At 39.8% G+C, this 17,299-nt stretch overlaps 1 protein-coding gene across 1 annotated transcript in view; it reads right to left on the minus strand.

Moving 5' to 3' along the window:
* PDE4DIP (phosphodiesterase 4D interacting protein) overlaps positions 1-17,299 on the minus strand; it is a 241,574-nt gene that overhangs the window by 207,712 nt on the left and 16,563 nt on the right. The window lies entirely within an intron of this gene.

Genomic DNA, 17,299 nt, shown 5'->3' on the forward strand with positions numbered 1-17,299 from the left:
GCCGTCTGAGCCACCAGGGAAGCCCAAGACAGTGGCCATCAGAATCAAAATCTTCCCTCTAACTGTTCTAAAATCATGGGAAAAGGCTCTTTGGAGATCCCGCTGCCTGAGACCCTGTATCATCTATTTATGTAACAGAGTTTCGACATATCAGACATGCTATAATTAAAGTGCTTACAGCCCCGAAGCTCCTTTTTAGCTCTAAAATAAAACCTTTTTATTAAGCGACATAATCACTGTGATTAGCATTACCACTGACCTTTTTTTAATTTGCAGAAAGCTTTATAGTGCCCACATGTGGCAAGGTTGACTTAGTTATATTCATTTCACAGATGATAAATTTGAGGCCAAAGAGGCTCAAGGTCTCTGTTAAGGCTCTGATACAGGCTGTCTTCTATATGGTGTGGCCCCTGAGACGTGTCTGCTGAAGAAAAGACCCAACAAGCCTTCTCTAGACCAAATTAATCCTCTCAGGTATCCTAAGAGTTTAACTCAGGAAGCATGGGTATTGGTGAGACTGCGTATTGGGAAGACTCTGGGGAGCCTGTGTTCTTGGGGCAAACCATCATTCCTCCTCCCACCTCATCAGTTAATTCTCCTAATTATCAGTACACACTAAGGGTTGGGAGGGCAGAGTAACATCTGAGAGTTCAGAAGAAATATCTGAAAGACCCGCCCACCAACCTCAACATAGTTATACCTAAAACCATGCTGCTCCTGCTCTTAGAATGTTTCCAGGAAATGTTTTAAGGTCCAGCTTGACCTGAGACAAGTCTCACAGGTCACCTCTCTCAAAAATAATCTCCTGCTGCTTCTGAAGGCAAAGAAGAAAGAAAGAAAAAAATGTGGGCAGGGAGAGCTAGAGTTCCATCTTCCATACCAAAGTTGGTGCTCTATTTAGTTTTGTCTCAAATCAAATTATGGGGTACTGAGTTTGGAGAGGAACTGTGTCTACAGCCAGACATGTTCTATGTTCAAGAAATTATAGCATTAACTAGATAAACTATGGGTGTCACAGAAACAAGGCTAGAAAATATGCTCAGTCATTTTAAATTTTTTATTTTTTTTAATTTATTTATTTTTAATTAGAGGATGGGCTTCCCCAGTGGCTCAGGTGGTAAAGAACCTGCTTGCAATGGGGGAGACCTGGGTCCAATCCCTGGGTTGGGAAGATCCTCTGGAGGAGGGCAGTATTCTTGCCTGGAGAATCCCCATGGACAGAGGAGCCTGGCGGGCTACAGTCTATGGGGTCACAAAGAGTCGGACACAACTGAGTGACTAAACACAGCACAATTGGAGGATAATTGCTTTACAATATTATGTTGATTTCTGCCATATGTCAACATGAATCAGTCATAGGTATATATATGCTCAGTCATTTTAAAAATAATTTTTACAAAGGTCATAACACATTCATTGTAAAAGAATTTAAAAATACAGAAAAGTATATAGAAATTAAATCACCTATAATACCAAGAGATAATTAATGTTAAAAGTTTGTTTAACTTCTTTCCAATCTTTTAAAAATATGTCATCTAATGCAAATGTTGACTCTCTCCTAAACATACAAGAGTTCATTGTTGAAAAAAGAAATTTCTTTTTTGGTTTTAAAATTAAATTTACTGTTAATAGAACTTTTTATTTTATTTTTGTATTTTATTTTTTCCTCTCACTTTATTTTATTCATTTTTATTTTTAATTGAATGATAATTGCTTTACAATGTTGCATTGATTTCTGTCATACTACAACATGAATCAGTCATAAGTATTGTCTTAAATTTTAAAAGAAAATATTAACTATATATCCACTGCTTCAGCACAACTGTTTAAATTTCTCCATATTTCCTACAATTATTATCCATATACTCAATATTACATAACCATTTGTATAGTTACAGTTATGTACAGCTTAGCTATACTTATGTCCCCCCTTTTTTCATTTAGTAGATATTTGTCCATATTGTTACAGAATATTCATATTTATTATTCTAATGATTATATAATATCAATATAGCTAGTTTACTTAATATTCTATTACTGCATAGTTATGTTATTTCTAATATTAGATTCTTATTAACAATGCCTTAATGAACTTTTCCTACTTCATTATTTTATTCTTTTGAATTATTTCCCTAGTATAACTTTTTAAGGTAAAGGAATTGTGTAGTAAAAGGACCTTCTAATTTTATCATATTGTACAGTTTAAAGAGTACTAGGATTTATCATTTTAATTTTTTCCCTTATCCAATAGATAAGTAATAACTAGGGGCTTCCCTGATAGCTCAGTTGTTAAAGAATCCACCTGCAATGCAGGAGATCCTGATTCAGTTCCTGGGTCGGGAAGATCTGCTAGAGAAGGAATAGGCTACCCACTCCAGTATTATTGGGCTTCCCTTGTGGCTCAGCTAGTAAAGAATCTACCTGCAATGCAGACCTGTGTTCAACCCCTGGGTTGGGAAGATCTGCTGGAGAAGGGAAAGATTACCCACTCCAGTATTCTGGCCTGGAGAATTCCATGGATTGTATAGTCCGTGGGGTCACAAAGAGTTGGACTTGACTGAGTAACTTTCACTTTCAAGTAATAACTTAATAGTTATAAGACCTTTTAGATATCTATCTGTATTTATATAGTATATAACTAATATCATCTCATTTTACCTTATATTTCTTAGAATACTAGCAAGTTCCTATTTCATATGTTTACTTGCAAACCATTATCTGTAATAGCTAGTCATGAAATCCTTCTGTGTTGATCATTGTATTAGTCATCTTTTTGCTGAAACAATGCTGCTTAACAAAGAGCTCCCAAATCTCAGCACTGAACAACAAACATCCAATTTCACTCAAGGATCTGTGGTTCAGGTATGGGTTGGTTAGGCATGGATTCAACTCTGCTCCATGTAGCTCTCATTCCAGGATGCCTACTGAAGAAGCAGTGGCTACCTGGGGAATATTCTTTTAATGGTAGCATACAGGAGTGTAAGAGAACTGGCAGAGACTGTGATGTCTCTTAAAGTCTCTGCTCAGAACAAATACATTGTCCCTTCTGCCATATTTCAATCTTCAATGTAAGTCACATGGCCAAGTCCAGAGTCATGATGCAGGAAATTGCACTCTGCCCACAGAGTGAAGAAGGGGTGAGTATTTTGAAACAAGAATACAGTCTACCAGTTACTGTCAATTTCCACTGTTGTACTGACTTTGGAGAACAATATTCATCAAGATGAAACTTTTATCAGCTGGAGTCTCTGAATGACTCTGATGTCCAGTGTTCCTGCTGACCCAAACTGAACATGTGGAATGAGCAAGAAATACACTTTTGTTGTATTAAGTTACTGAGATTTTGAGATTTTTTTTAAATCAATTATTTATTTATTTGGTTGCACCAGGTCTTAGCTGCAGCACGTGGGCTCCCTAGTGTTGCATGGGCTCCCGTAGTTGCAGCATGGGCTTATTTGCTCCCCAGGATGTGTGATTTAGTTCCCTGATGAAGAATGGAACCTGCATCCCCTGTATTGCAAGGAAAATTCTTAACCACCAGATCTCCAAGGACATTCTAGGGGTTATTTATTACTGCAGAATAACATGGCCTATCCTGACAGAGCTTTTTTTAAGAATTTCATTTTATTTTTTAATTCATTATAAGACAGGCAGAGAGAAGACTATAGATTCCATGGATCATTATGGTAGAAAGTCACACATCTTCCTCCCTGCATATCTCTCTCAATTTTCTAGATTAGAACTCAATCTGGATAGATAATGTTGACAAATTAAACCAGTTATATTATTCTTTCCTGAATGCACTGCCTTTGAACTGGTCAATTGATGGTGCTTCAGGAAATATTTGAGTGGATGATAAGGGACAAAAATAGGAAAGTGTCTGTCTTCATGTGTGTGTACTCAGCTGTGTCCAACTCTTTGCGACCCCATGGACTATAATCTACCAGGCTACTCTGTCCATGGAATTTTCCAGGCAGGAATACTGGATTGGGTTGCCATTTCCTACTTCAGGGGATCTTCCCAACCCAGGGAACTAACCCAAGTCTCCTGTGGGTTCTGCACTGCAGGTGGATTCTTTACCCACTGAGCCTGTCTTCATAATCAGTTCCAAATACTCCAATGTACGTTTACCTTCTATTTATTTAGTTTTTCTATTTCCTTTCCCTTCTGTCTCTCCACCTTGATGGATTGCTTCATGAACTATAAGGCAATAAAATAACCATGTCTAATATATTTTTTGCCATATTCTCTTCTAAAAGTATAATGTGTACTGACTCCTTTCATCCTCACAATAATATAATGAGGTAAGCTCTAGTTATTTGTTTTGTAAGTAAGTAATGTAGGACACAGGGAGGTAAATATTGTTTCAGTATATAAAGCTAAGATTTGAAACTAGCTCCAAAGCATCATGCTTAACCACTCACCATGTACACTAATTTTGATCCCTAACATTCACTAAGATTTAGATATTAGATAGGAGGACAATACATCTGCCACACCTGTCACTTCACTGACCACTGCAGTTGACTCAGCTGAGTCAATAGTTAGTGAATATGGAGAAGGAAATGGCAACCCACTCCAGTATTCTTGCCTGGAAAAGTCCATGGAGAGAGGAGCCTGGCGGGTTGCAGTCCATGAGGTTACATGACTGAGCATGTGTGCATGAGGGTGGAGGGAGATGGGTTGGTAGCAATAAAGTGGTAGAACTGAAAAAAAAAAAGTAGTTAGTGAATAGAAGTCTCCTTTGTCCCTCACAGCTCCATGTCCATCTCTCTAACCTTGGATTTAAAATGTCCAGAAGGGAGGGGATATATGTGTATGTATGGCTGATTCATCTTGCTGTACAGTAGAAACTAACACAACTATAGTTATAAAGCAACTATGCTGCTGCTGCTAAGTCACTTCAGTCGTGTCCGACTCTGTGCAACCCCATAGATGATAGCCCACCAGGTTCCCCCGTCCCTGGGATTCTCCAGGCAAGAATACTGGAGTGGGTTGCCGTTTCCTTCTCCAAAGCAACTATACTCCAATAAAATTTAATTTTTAAAAACTGTCCTTCTCAGACAGGAATCATTCTGCAGGCAAGGACAGAGTGTCTATGACAAAGACAACCACAAATTCTTTCCTTCTTCTTCCACTGAGAGATGGAATCTAATTCCTCTTGCTTTTTTTTTTTTTAATCTTAGGCCTAACTGACTATAGAATATAATATAAAAGATGTTGGAGGCCTTCTGGGGCTAATTCAAAAAAAGCCTTGCAGCTTCATACTAGACTCTTGAAGACACTTACTTTTGAAGCCCTGAGCTGCCAGATAAGAAACTCCCATGGTAGAGAAACCATGTGGAGAAGGCCTGAGACTACATAAAGAGACAGAGAGAGGGGCCTAGTTGAGCCCACCATCTAGAAGTTCCCATCGAGCTGTCTGGCATGTGAGCAAAGCAGTCTTGAACCTTCCAGATCAGTTCAGCCACCAGTTGGACATAATCGAGCAGCTCCAGCTGTGGTTATACAGAACAGATTTACCCTGCCGAGTCATGCTAGAACTAATGATCCCTAAAAGCATGAGATGGGGCTTCCCTGGTGGCACTAGTGGTAAAGAACTCAACTGCCAGTGCAAGAGACACAAGACAGAGGGTTCGATCCCTAGGTCGGGAAGATCCCCTGGAGTAGGAAAAGGCAACCCACTCCACTATTCTTGCCTGGAGAATCTCATGGACAGAGGAGCCTGGAGGGCTATGGTCCATAGAGTCACAGAGCTGGACATAATCAAAGTGACTCAACATGCACACACACAAAACCCTAAGATATAGTGAAGTGTTTTTTGTTGAGCCATAAGTTTTGGAGTAGTTTCCTAAGTAACATTAGACAGTGGTACCATATTTGGCCCCTTTAAGTGGGGTGTAACTGTGCTGCTGCTGCTGCTGCTGCTAAGTCACTTCAGTTGTGTCCGATGCTGTGTGACCCCATAGACAGTGGCCCACCAGGATCCTCTGTCCCTGGGATTCTCTAGGCAAGAACACTGGAATGGGCTTCCATTTCCTTCTCCGGGCATAGCTCTAACAAACACTTAAAACCAGTGGCAGTATCTTTGGGACTTGGATGCCACAGAATCTGTAAAGACCTCCTAAGGAAGCTGGAAGGACACTGAGGAGACTGCTGAAGACTCTGTGAAGGACAGTGAAGAAAATATTATTGGAGATTGAAACAGAATAACGTATGTTATGTACTGGCAGAAATTTAGCAACACCATTACCCATGGGAATATGGAAAATAGAAAATGTTACCTAATGAATGGGAAGATCTGGCAGAGGAAATTTTTAGGCAGAATTGCAAAGATACTAACTGGTTGCTTTTAATCACATGTGATAAAATATGGATAGAAAAAGATGAGCTTTAAAAAAAAGAAGAACCATTCAGTTTTTAAGCTGAATTTACACGAAATATAGTCAGGGTTTGCTAGTCAAAAGTCAAACTGCTTTCATCTTCATTTTCTCCAGACAGCAAAAGTTTTCAAAATAGGAAGCAGTTTCCAGGCAAAAGAAAAAACAAAAAATCAAATCCAGGATTTAAGTATTAGACATACGACATGGTTAAGACCTCAAGAAGATTTAAGGTAGCGCCTCATACACCATTTCAGTCAAACAAAAAGACCTGTATGAAGCTTAAGCATGTGTCTTTCCACTAGACAAAAGAGCTTCTAAAATGTTTAGAGCCCATTATCCTATAGGATAATTACCATTATCCTATAGCACATTATCCTATAGTGATATTGTACAGGAGGCAGTGATCAGAAATGCAAAAAGGCAAAATGATTGTCTGAGGAGGCCTTCCAAGTAGCTGAGAAAAGAAGAGAAGTGAAAGGTAAAGGAGGAAAGGAAAGATATACCCATCTGAATGCAGAGTTCCAAAGAATAGCAAGGAGAGATAAGAAAGCCTTTTTCAGTGATAAATGCAAAGAAATAGAGGGAAACAATAGAATGGGAAAGACTAGAGATCTCTTCAAGAAAATTAGAGATACCAAGGGAACATTTCATGCAAAGATGGGAGCAATAAAGGACAGAAATGGTATGGAACTAACCATAGAAGCAGAATATATTAATAAGAGTGGCAAAAATACACAGAAGAATTATACAAAAAAATATCTTAGTGACCCAGATAACCATAATGGTGTGATCACTCACCTAGAGCCAGATAACCTGGAATGCGAAGTCAAATAGGCCTTAGGAAGCATCACTGCAAACAAAACTAGTGGAGGTAATGGGAATTCTAGTTGAGCTATTTCAAATCCTAAAAGATGATGCTGTCAAAGTGCTGCACTCAATATGCCAGCAGATTTGGAAAACTCAGCAGTGGCCACAGGACTGGAAAAAGTCAGTTTTCATTCCAATCCCAAAGAAAGACAATGACAAAGAATGTTCAAACTACTGCACAACTGCATTCATCTCATATGCTAGCACAGTAATGCTCAGAATTCTCCTTGTTGAAGCAAGGCTTCAACAGTACGTGAACCGAGAACCTCCAGATGTTCAAGCTAGATTTAGAAAAGGCAGAGGAGCCAGATATCAAATTGCCAATATCTGCTGAATCACAGAAAAAGTAAGAGAATTCCAGAAAAACATCTACTTCTGTTTCATTGACTATGCCAAAACCTTTGACTGTGGATCACAACAAGCTGTGGAAAATTCTTCAAGAGATGGAAATGCCAGACCACCTTACTTGCCTCCTGAGAAATCTGTATGCAGGTCAAAAAGCAACAGTTAGAACCAGACATGGAACAATGGACCATGCCCAAATTGGGAAAGGAGTACGTCAAGACAGTATATTGTCACCCTGCTTATTTAACATATGCAGAGTACATTATGAGAAATGCCAGGCTGGATGAAGCACAAACTGGAATCAAGATTGCTGGAAGAAATATCAATAATCTCAGATATGCAAATGACACCACCCTTATGGCAGAAAGAGAAAAGGAACCAAAGAGTCTCTTGATAAAAGTGAAAGAGGAGAGTGAAAAAACTGGTTTAAAACTCAACATTCAAAAAACGATGATCATGGCATCCAGTCCCATCACTTCATGGCAAATAGATGGGGAAATAATGAAAACAGTGAGAGAATTTATTTTCTTGGGCTCCAAAATCACTGCAGATGGTGACTGCAGCCATGAAATTAAAAGATGCTTGTTCCCTGGAAGAAAAGCTATGACAAACCTAGCTAGCATATTAAAAAGCAGAGACATTACTTTGCCAACAAAGGTCTGTCTAGTCGAAGCTATGTTTTTTCCAGTAGTCGTGTATGAATGTGAGAGTTGGACCATAAAGAAAGCTGAGTGCTGAAGAATTAATGCTTTTGAACGATGGTGTTGGAGAGGACTCCTAAGGGTCCCTCAGACTGCAAGGAGATCATACCAGTCATCCTAAAGGAAATCATTCCTGAATATTCATTGCAAGGACTGATGCTGAAACTCCAATTCCACCTGACATGAAGAAGTGGCTCATTATAAAAGACCCTGATGCTGAGAAAGATTGAAGGCAGGAGAAGGGGACAACAGAGAATGAGACGGTTGGGTGGCATCACCGACTCAAAGGACATGAGTTTGAGCAAGCTCTGGGAGTTGGTGATGGACAGGGAAGCCTGGTGTGCTGCAGTCCATGTGGTCTCAAAGAGTCAGACCCGACTGAGCGGCTGAACTGTCACTGATACTGATCCTATAGCAGCCTCTCAGGCAGCCCAAAGAAGAGAAGACTGTTTCAGAATAAAAAGCAGTATGTCTTTTGTCTAGAAGAGTTAATTTTAAATTAATACAAAAGATGACTTCAAAGTTTTTAAGCCAATTGTACCAGCATGTACTGAAAGGGATTAAGACAATACAGCAGGAAAAGATACCTCTGGACCTTCAACTGGCTGCTGAGAGGAAGCAGGCTAAGATACCCAACTGCATAAAATGGGCCAGAGTGGACACCCTTGTCTTGTTCCTGATCTTAGAGGAAACGCTTTTAGTTTTTCACCACTGAGTATGATGTTAACTCTAAGTTTGTCATATATGGCCTTTATTATGTTGAGGTATGTTCCCTCCAGGGAGAAGAAAATGGCAACCCACTCCAGTACTCTTGCCTGGAGAATCCTGTGGACAGAGGAGCCTGGAGGACTGCTGTGCATGGGGTCACACAGAGTCGGACATGACTGAAGCGACTCAGCATGCATGCATGCATTGGAGAAGAAAATGGTAACCCACTCCAGTATTCTTGCCTGGAGAATCCCAGGGACAGAGGAGCTTGGTGGGCTGCCATTTATGGGGTCACACCGAGTCGGACATGACTGAAGTGACTGAGCAGCAGCAGCAGCTTGTTCCCTCTATGTTTACTTTCTAGAGCATTTTTATAAAAATGGGGAAAGAATTTGAAAATAGATACAAGAATACATATAACTGAATCACTTTGTAGAACACGTAAAGCTAATGCAACACTGTTAATCAACTGTACTCCAATACAAAATAAAAAGGTTTTAAAAAATAAGAAAAAAGTACTCAACTGCAGAAAAAAAGGACTGTTTCTTATGAAAAAGGAAGAATGACTCAAAGAGCAGAACCAAAAGCCCAGAGGACACCAAGAAATCTTCAGATCAAGAGGAACCAGACTCAAGGAGCTGTAACCCACAAGCCTCTTCTTCACCTGAACTTGACTTAGATGGAGAGACTCTGGACTTCCAAATCAACACAGGAAAAGTTATGAAACTTGTGGGGACTTTGGGATGAAGTGAGCAATGCGTGTAGTAATGCTTATGGTCAAAAGGTGGAAGAATATGGTCAATTAAAGATGGTTGAAAATTCTTCACTACTTCCTTTGAGAGATAGGGTCTAATTCTCCTACCTTTGAATCTGGATTGAGTTTAGTGACTTTCTTGACCCATAAAATGTGGTGTGAGGTCATAAATGCTGAGGTTGCATCAGCTTCTACCTGCGTGCTAAGTCGCTTCAGTCGTATCCGACTCTTTTCGACCCTGTGGACCACTAGGTCCCTCGGTCCACAGGATTCTCCAGGCAAGAATACTGGAGTGGGTTGCTGTTTCCTTCTCCAGGGGATCTTCCCAATCCAGGGATCACATCTTGCTCTCTTACATCTCCTGCATTGGCAGGTGGGTTCCTTACCCCTAGCGCCACCTGGGAAGCCCTTGATATTCTGAGTTGCCATGAAAGAAGTGTGATTACTTTTCTGGAGAGACACTGAGGACAGGCCCTGAGACTTCTTGTGAAATATTACCCAGCAGTCTGCATGCAGGCACTAGGTCTTATGTGGATTCTATGCCAGATGTGAGTGTAGTTGCTTTGGTAACTCCAGAGCAGCCTTCAGCTGAATACTACTGAGAAACCCAGTGAATACCACATGACGCAGACAAATTGCTCACCTGAGACCTGTCCAAATTCCTGACCCACAAAATGACAAGATATAATAAAATAGTGTTGAGCCACTGTTTTGAAGTACATCATTATGCAGAAATAGACAACTGGAAGAATGCCTTAAAATGTACACAGTAATTCTGATACATTATCTCATTCATTCATTCAAAAATACTTGCTGAGGACTGTTACGTGTCAGGCAAAATTATTATATTAATACATATTAGAGACAGAGAAGTTAAAAAAATAACCAGCAAAGACCCTGTTTTCATGGAGTTTACAGTCTACTGGGATAGGCAGACAATAAGCAAATAACTACAACATGCCAGATGGCGACAAGTGCAAGGAAAAGAAACCAAGCAGTGTTAAGAGAACATGCTTATAAAGCAACACTCTTTTATAAGTGAGGAAATGAAGCCTTAAAGAAACTTGAATGATGGGCCAGTAAGAGAAACAGGTTCCCAGGTATAATAAAGTTGGAGCTTTATGTGGTGAAAACTGTCCAACAGAGTTCATAAATGCAAATCTGTTATCTGCATTATTAGTGCAACAGGGGAAGCTAATTGGCAGAATTGAGACTTGGATGGATGTGCCTGGTTCCCTGGGCCATGCAAGTAACCTGGAGAGAAAAGGTTATGAGTACATGAATTGAAGGATCTGCCCTCCAGTAGCGGGAATGGGGCAGAGGCTGGAGGAGATGTGTGATCCAGGACCATACACAGGAAGCAAAGTGGCAGCTGTGCCTCAGAGAAACAGAGAGTAGAACCAGGAGCAGTTTATGAGAGATTGGGAGACACCCCTTGAGATAAGTAGAAATAATTTGTGATGGGGAAGGGGCTTTTTAAAAATATTTCATTTCCAAAAAATAAATAAATAAATAAAAATATTTCCTTTCCTAAATGAAAAAGTGAGAGTTCAAAGGCAGCTAAGCTCATGACACCAAATAAATGTATTTAGTTAATAAAACTCAGGGACAATTTGGTTGCCTTAGTTCATGCAGTTCAACATTAGTTCAGGGCCTACAAAAGCATGTGCTAGGCTTTGTACTTCATGTTTAAAATCTAGTGTAGGACTACTGGGCATATTCCCAGAAAAAAAGACATGTGCATCCCAATGTTCATAGTAGCACTATTTACAATAACCACGACATGGAAGCAACCTAAAAGTCCATCAACAGATGAATGGATAAAGAAGATATGATACATCTATACAATGGAATATCACTCAACCGTAAAAAAGAACAAACTGGGTTATTTGTAGAGATGTGGATGGACCTAAAGAGTGTCATATACAGTGAAGTAAGTCAGAAAGAGAAAAACAAATATCATATATTAATGCATATATGTGGAATTTAGAAAAATGGTATGTGTGCTCAGTCATGTCTGACTCTTTGCAACCTCATGGACTATAACCCACCAGGCTCCTCTGTTCATGGACTTTTCCAGGCAAGAATACTGGAGTGATTGCCATTTCCTACTCCAAGGGATCTTCCCAACCCAGAGATCGAACCCTGATCTCCTGCATTAGAGGCAGATTCTTTACCCACTGAGCCATTGTTATAGATGACCCTATTTGCAAAGCAAAAATAGAGACACAGATGTAGAGAACAAATATATAGATAGCAAGGGAGGAAGCTGGGGGTGGGGGTGGTGGGAGGAACTGGGAGACGGGTTGACACATATACATTATTGATCATACGTATAAAATAGATTACTAATGCAAACATACTGTAAAGTACAGGGAACTCTACTAAATGCACCGTGGTGACCTGAATAGGAAGGAAGCCCAAAAGGGAGGGGATATATGTACACACACATAGCCGATTCACTTTGCTTTACAGTATAAACCAACACAACATTGTAAAGTAACTATAGTCCAATAAAAATTAATTTAAAAAATCTAGTGTGGAAAGTGAGGCAGGCACTCATCATATCACAATATAAATCAAATTGTGTAAGTGCTATGATAAAGGTACAAAGAAGAACACAAAAGAGTGACTGACTAATTAAATCTGATTAGAGAAAGTTTCATGAAAAACGTAGTGCCTGAGTAGGGTCCTGAAGGATGCTAATAATAAAAAGCTGTGTCATATGCTAGGATTACAAAAGGCAGTACTTTTACTTAAAAAGTCTAAAGTTTGACTGGTAGAAGGAGAAATGTCCCCAGTCTCCTCTGAATGACTGCCTAGTGAAAGTGAAAGTGAAAGTGGCTCAGTCGTGTCTGACTCTTTGTGACCCCATGGGCCATACAGTCCACGGAATTCTGGAGTGGGTAGAATACTGGAGTGGGTAGCCTTTCCCTTCTCCAGGGGATCTTCCCAACTCAGGGATTGAACCCAGGTCTCCCACATTGCAGGTGGATTCTTTACCAGCTGAGCCATAACAGAAGCTCAAGAATGATTGCCTAGGGTCCCACACATTTGGAAGAGCTGTGCAGTGGTGCTGACATCACTGGCTAAGGCAGATTTGGGTTCTGATCAGCCCCATCAATTTCCAGTTTTGTGATGTTGACAAGTTACTTAAACTGTGTGCTTTAATTTCCTCATTTGTAGACTAAGGTTAATGATGATATGACTACCTAGTAGGGTAATAGTGAGAACAAAATGAAATAACACATGAAAAGTGTATAATTCATTGTACAGCACATTTTAAGCATTCAATAAATCGTAGCTATTCTTTTATTAATGTTTGCATACCAGGCAGGATTCCAACCCTGTATAGAAGTTGTGAATTTTAGTTTCAGTTCTTACTCCAAACTGGTCTCTAGGGCTAGGCCAGTGACCCACATTCTCCACTTCTCAGCTCTCTGATTCATCATATGAGACCAAGACACTGGCAAGGAAGTTGAAAGGCCTGATTCCCTTACTTCCTGGTTGGACTTCTAGGGCAAAAGTGGTTATTTACTCTGTCTTACATTCCTCCCTTTATCTCAAACCTTCTTCCCGTGTCTTGAGGACTCCATGGGGGTGTGTGTGTTTATTCACACTTCATTAGTTAGCCTTGTCTGTCAGCTGTAGCAAAAACCTCAAGGAAAGAAAGTATGACCAAGCCTTCAGACAGCTGGTGGTAATTTAATTATACAATCCCCCTTACCCTTTCAACACCCACTATTTATGTGTATCCAATGTTGGAGGAGGGGGAATTATGCAAGATAGGTGGTACATAAATTTCTAGGAAAAGGGGGGTTGGAACACTGAAGAAAGACTTGTACGAATTAACTGGATACTTTGCTTTGCTTTGAACACAGATATTGGGCCTTAAAAATGGAAGGGACTGATGTGAGAGTTAATAAATTTCTGGAACCAGAAACAATACAGGAATAAATTAAACAAATAGTTTTCAAGGCATTCATGACAACTGCACCATCACTAAAACCTGAGTATTTACCAGGATGGAACAAGTGACTCCAGTCCAAGGCCAAGGAGCATGTATCAGGCAACCTAGGCCGCTTAAAAAATCCATGGAGGTTATAACTGAAGGCAGTGATGATTCTGCTTTAGAGCTCAGATTGAATTCTGAATTAGAAAGCATATTGCTAAGGACAAAGCAGCCAAACAGCTATGGTCTTTGTTTCTTGTATCATGCCATCTGCTAGCCTGTCCCCCAACTGACCAAGGTGGATTTCTCTGGCTTTAAAATTCTGGCAGACACTAACAATCCCATTACATATATAACAAACATATATGTTATGTTTCACACACACATACACATATATTTTCATATATGTGTATACATATTTATCTACAACATTAATCAGCTTTTAAAACTTTCTATTTTGAGAAAATTAAAAAAAATTTAAACATGTGGCATATCAGTCATGTCCAACTCTTTGCAACCTTATGGACTGTAGCCTGTTCCTCTATCCATGGAATTCTTCAGGCAAGAATACTGGAGTGGGTTGCCATGCCTCCTCCAGGGGATCTTGACAACCCAAGAATCAAACCCATGCCTCCTCGGTCTCCCAGATTGCAGGCGGATACTTTACCCACTGAGCCACCTGGGAAGCCTATGTTTCATGTTGGTACTACAACTAAGTATTAGTATTAGTAGCTCAGTCATGTCCAACTCTTTGCGACCCTATAGCCTGCCAGGCTCCTCTATCCATGGAATTCTCCAAGCAAGAATACTGGAGTGGGTAGCCATTCCCTTCTCCAGGGGACAGATTCTTTACTGTCTGAACCACCAAGGAAGCCCTGTTATGTGTCATATATATGTATATATACATATTCATATATGGGTATAAATATTTATCTACAACATGAATCAGTTTTTAAAACTTTTCATTTTGAGAAAAATTTTTTTAAATTTAAACATATGGCAAAGTTGCAAAAACAGCACAATGAAGTGATACAAATCCTTCACTAGAGTCACCAATTGTTAACATTTTATCATATTTGTTTCTCTCTCTCCCTGCAACATAGTTACTGATGAGACATATGGAAAATGCAGACTCTTCACCCCTAAATATTTCAGTGTGTATCTCTTGTTGCTGCTGTTTAGTTACTCAATCCTGTTTCACCTCTGTGACCCCATGGACTGTAGCCCACCAGGCCCCTCTGTCCATGGGATTTCCCAGGCAAGAATACTGGAGTGGGTTTCCATTTCCATTTCCAGGGGATCTTCTTGACGCAGGCATTGAACCTGTGTCTCCTGCTTGGCAGGCGGATTCTTTTGCCACTGAGCCATCTGGGAAGTCATGTATATCCTAAGAATAACTAAACTTATTATTGCTGATATTATGTAAAAGAATATTCCACCTCTCCCAGGTTAACTTTCGTCACTATTAAACAGAATTCTGATTGACATATTTGCCTTGAGTTATTTAATTAAAATCAGGAGCTCTCCCTGATTAGCTATTTGGTTCAAATTTGCACAACCAAGAGGACTCATCAAAACATCACTCCCAGGACAAAGGCAAAATATACAACAAAGACAAATTCCCTCTTCTACACTTAGAACCACAGGAAGTCAATTTCTTAGCAGTTTAGACCAGCTGTCTGTCCTTTCTTCCAGCTGGCAATGGTTCAGAAATATTGAGATAAAGCCTCAGAAAGCCTCATACAATCAAGAAAAAAATTTTGAATGAGAAAAATCCCTCATTTGTGTATGCACTTTTGTTTTAATTTTCATCTTAGCATATAAGAAGCCAACTTACTGAGCTGTGGAGCTCAACATCAAACATCTGGCAATCCTAGACAAAAAATGAGCATAGCTCCACAGTCCTTCATCCTTACAAAGTTCAAATGAGTACAGTGGCTGTAAAAGTTAATCCCATTCTAGGAAATAAAAGCAAAACTAAACAGGTGGGACCCACTTAAACCCATAAGCTTTTGCACAGCAAAGGAAACAATGAAAATGAAAAGACAACCCACAGACTGGGAGAAAACGTTTGCAAATGATGTGACCAGCAAGGGATTAATCTCCACAATTTACAAACAGCTCATGACACTTAACAGCCTCAAAACAAACAGCCCAATCAAAAAGTGGGCAGAAGATCAAAATAGACATTTCTCCAAAGAAGACATACAGATGGCCACTAGGCACATGAAAAGATGCCCAACACCACAAATTATTAGAGAAAAGTAAATCAAAACTACAATGATATATCACACCTGCCAAATGGCTATCATCCAAAAAATTCACAAATAATAAATGCTGGAGAGAGTGTGGAGAGAAGGGAACCCTCCTACACTGTTGGTGGGAATGTAAATTGGTATGGCCACTATGGAGAACAGTATGCTGGTTTCTTAAAAAACTAAAAACAGAGCTACCATATGACCCTGCAATCCCATTCCTGTGCATATATCCAGAGAAAAGCATGATCTGAAAGGATCCATGCACCCCAATGTTCATTGCAGCATTGCTTACAATACCGAGAAGCAACCTAAATGTCCATTGACAGAGGAATGGATAAAGAAGATGTGGTACACATATACAGTGGAATATTATTCAGTCATTAGAAAGAATGAAATAAAACCATTTTTTGCAACACGAATGGGCCTAGACAGTGTCATACTGAGTGAAGTATGTCAGAGAGAAGAAGAAATATTGTATGACATCCCTCATATGTGGACTCTAAAAAGAAATAATACAAATGAACTTACTTACAAAACAGAAACAGATGCACAGACGTACAGAAGGAACTTATGGTTGGGGGTGTGAGGACTAGGGAAAGAGACAGTTTGGGAGTTTGGAATGGACACACACACACTGCTATGTTTAAAATGGAGGACCAACAGGAACCTACGGTACAGCACATGGAACTCTGCTTAATGTCATGTGGCAGCCTGGATGGGAGGGGAGCTTGAGGGGGAATGGATACGCGTATATGTATAGCTGGGTCCCTTTGCTTGTCACCTGAAACTATCACAACACTGTTTGTTAAATGGCTGTACTGCAATACAACATTTTTTTAAAAGTTAATTGCATTCTAGACCATATCAGTTTAGTAAAACAAGAAGCACACTCAATACTAACCACTATTATTCCTTTCAATGAAAATAATCTTTAAATAACAAAAGTATTTCCCATTTTTTAGGCTAGGTCTATGATATACCCATAGGTATAGAAGTACTGTGTGTTAGTCACTCAGTTGTGTCCGAGTCTTTGTGACCCCATGGACTGTAGCACACTCCTGTCCTTGCAATTCTCCAGGCAAGAATACTGGAGTAGGCAGCCATTCTTTTCACCAGAAGATCTTCCCAACCCAGGGACTGAAGCTGGGTCTCCTATGTTGCAGGCATATTCTTTACAATCTGAGCCCCTAGGGAAGCAAAGATCACACAAAGTCCTTCTAGCTGCATATGAACCAGTGACCTAAACTGCTAGCTGACTCTAAATCAAAAGTTGTGATACAAAGAAAATAATTATTGTATCCTCTATTTGTTGGCTTTATTGTATTCTCAAG

This window comes from Muntiacus reevesi, chromosome 1, assembly GCF_963930625.1.
Source record: "Muntiacus reevesi chromosome 1, mMunRee1.1, whole genome shotgun sequence".
Lineage (NCBI taxonomy): Eukaryota > Metazoa > Chordata > Mammalia > Artiodactyla > Cervidae > Muntiacus > Muntiacus reevesi.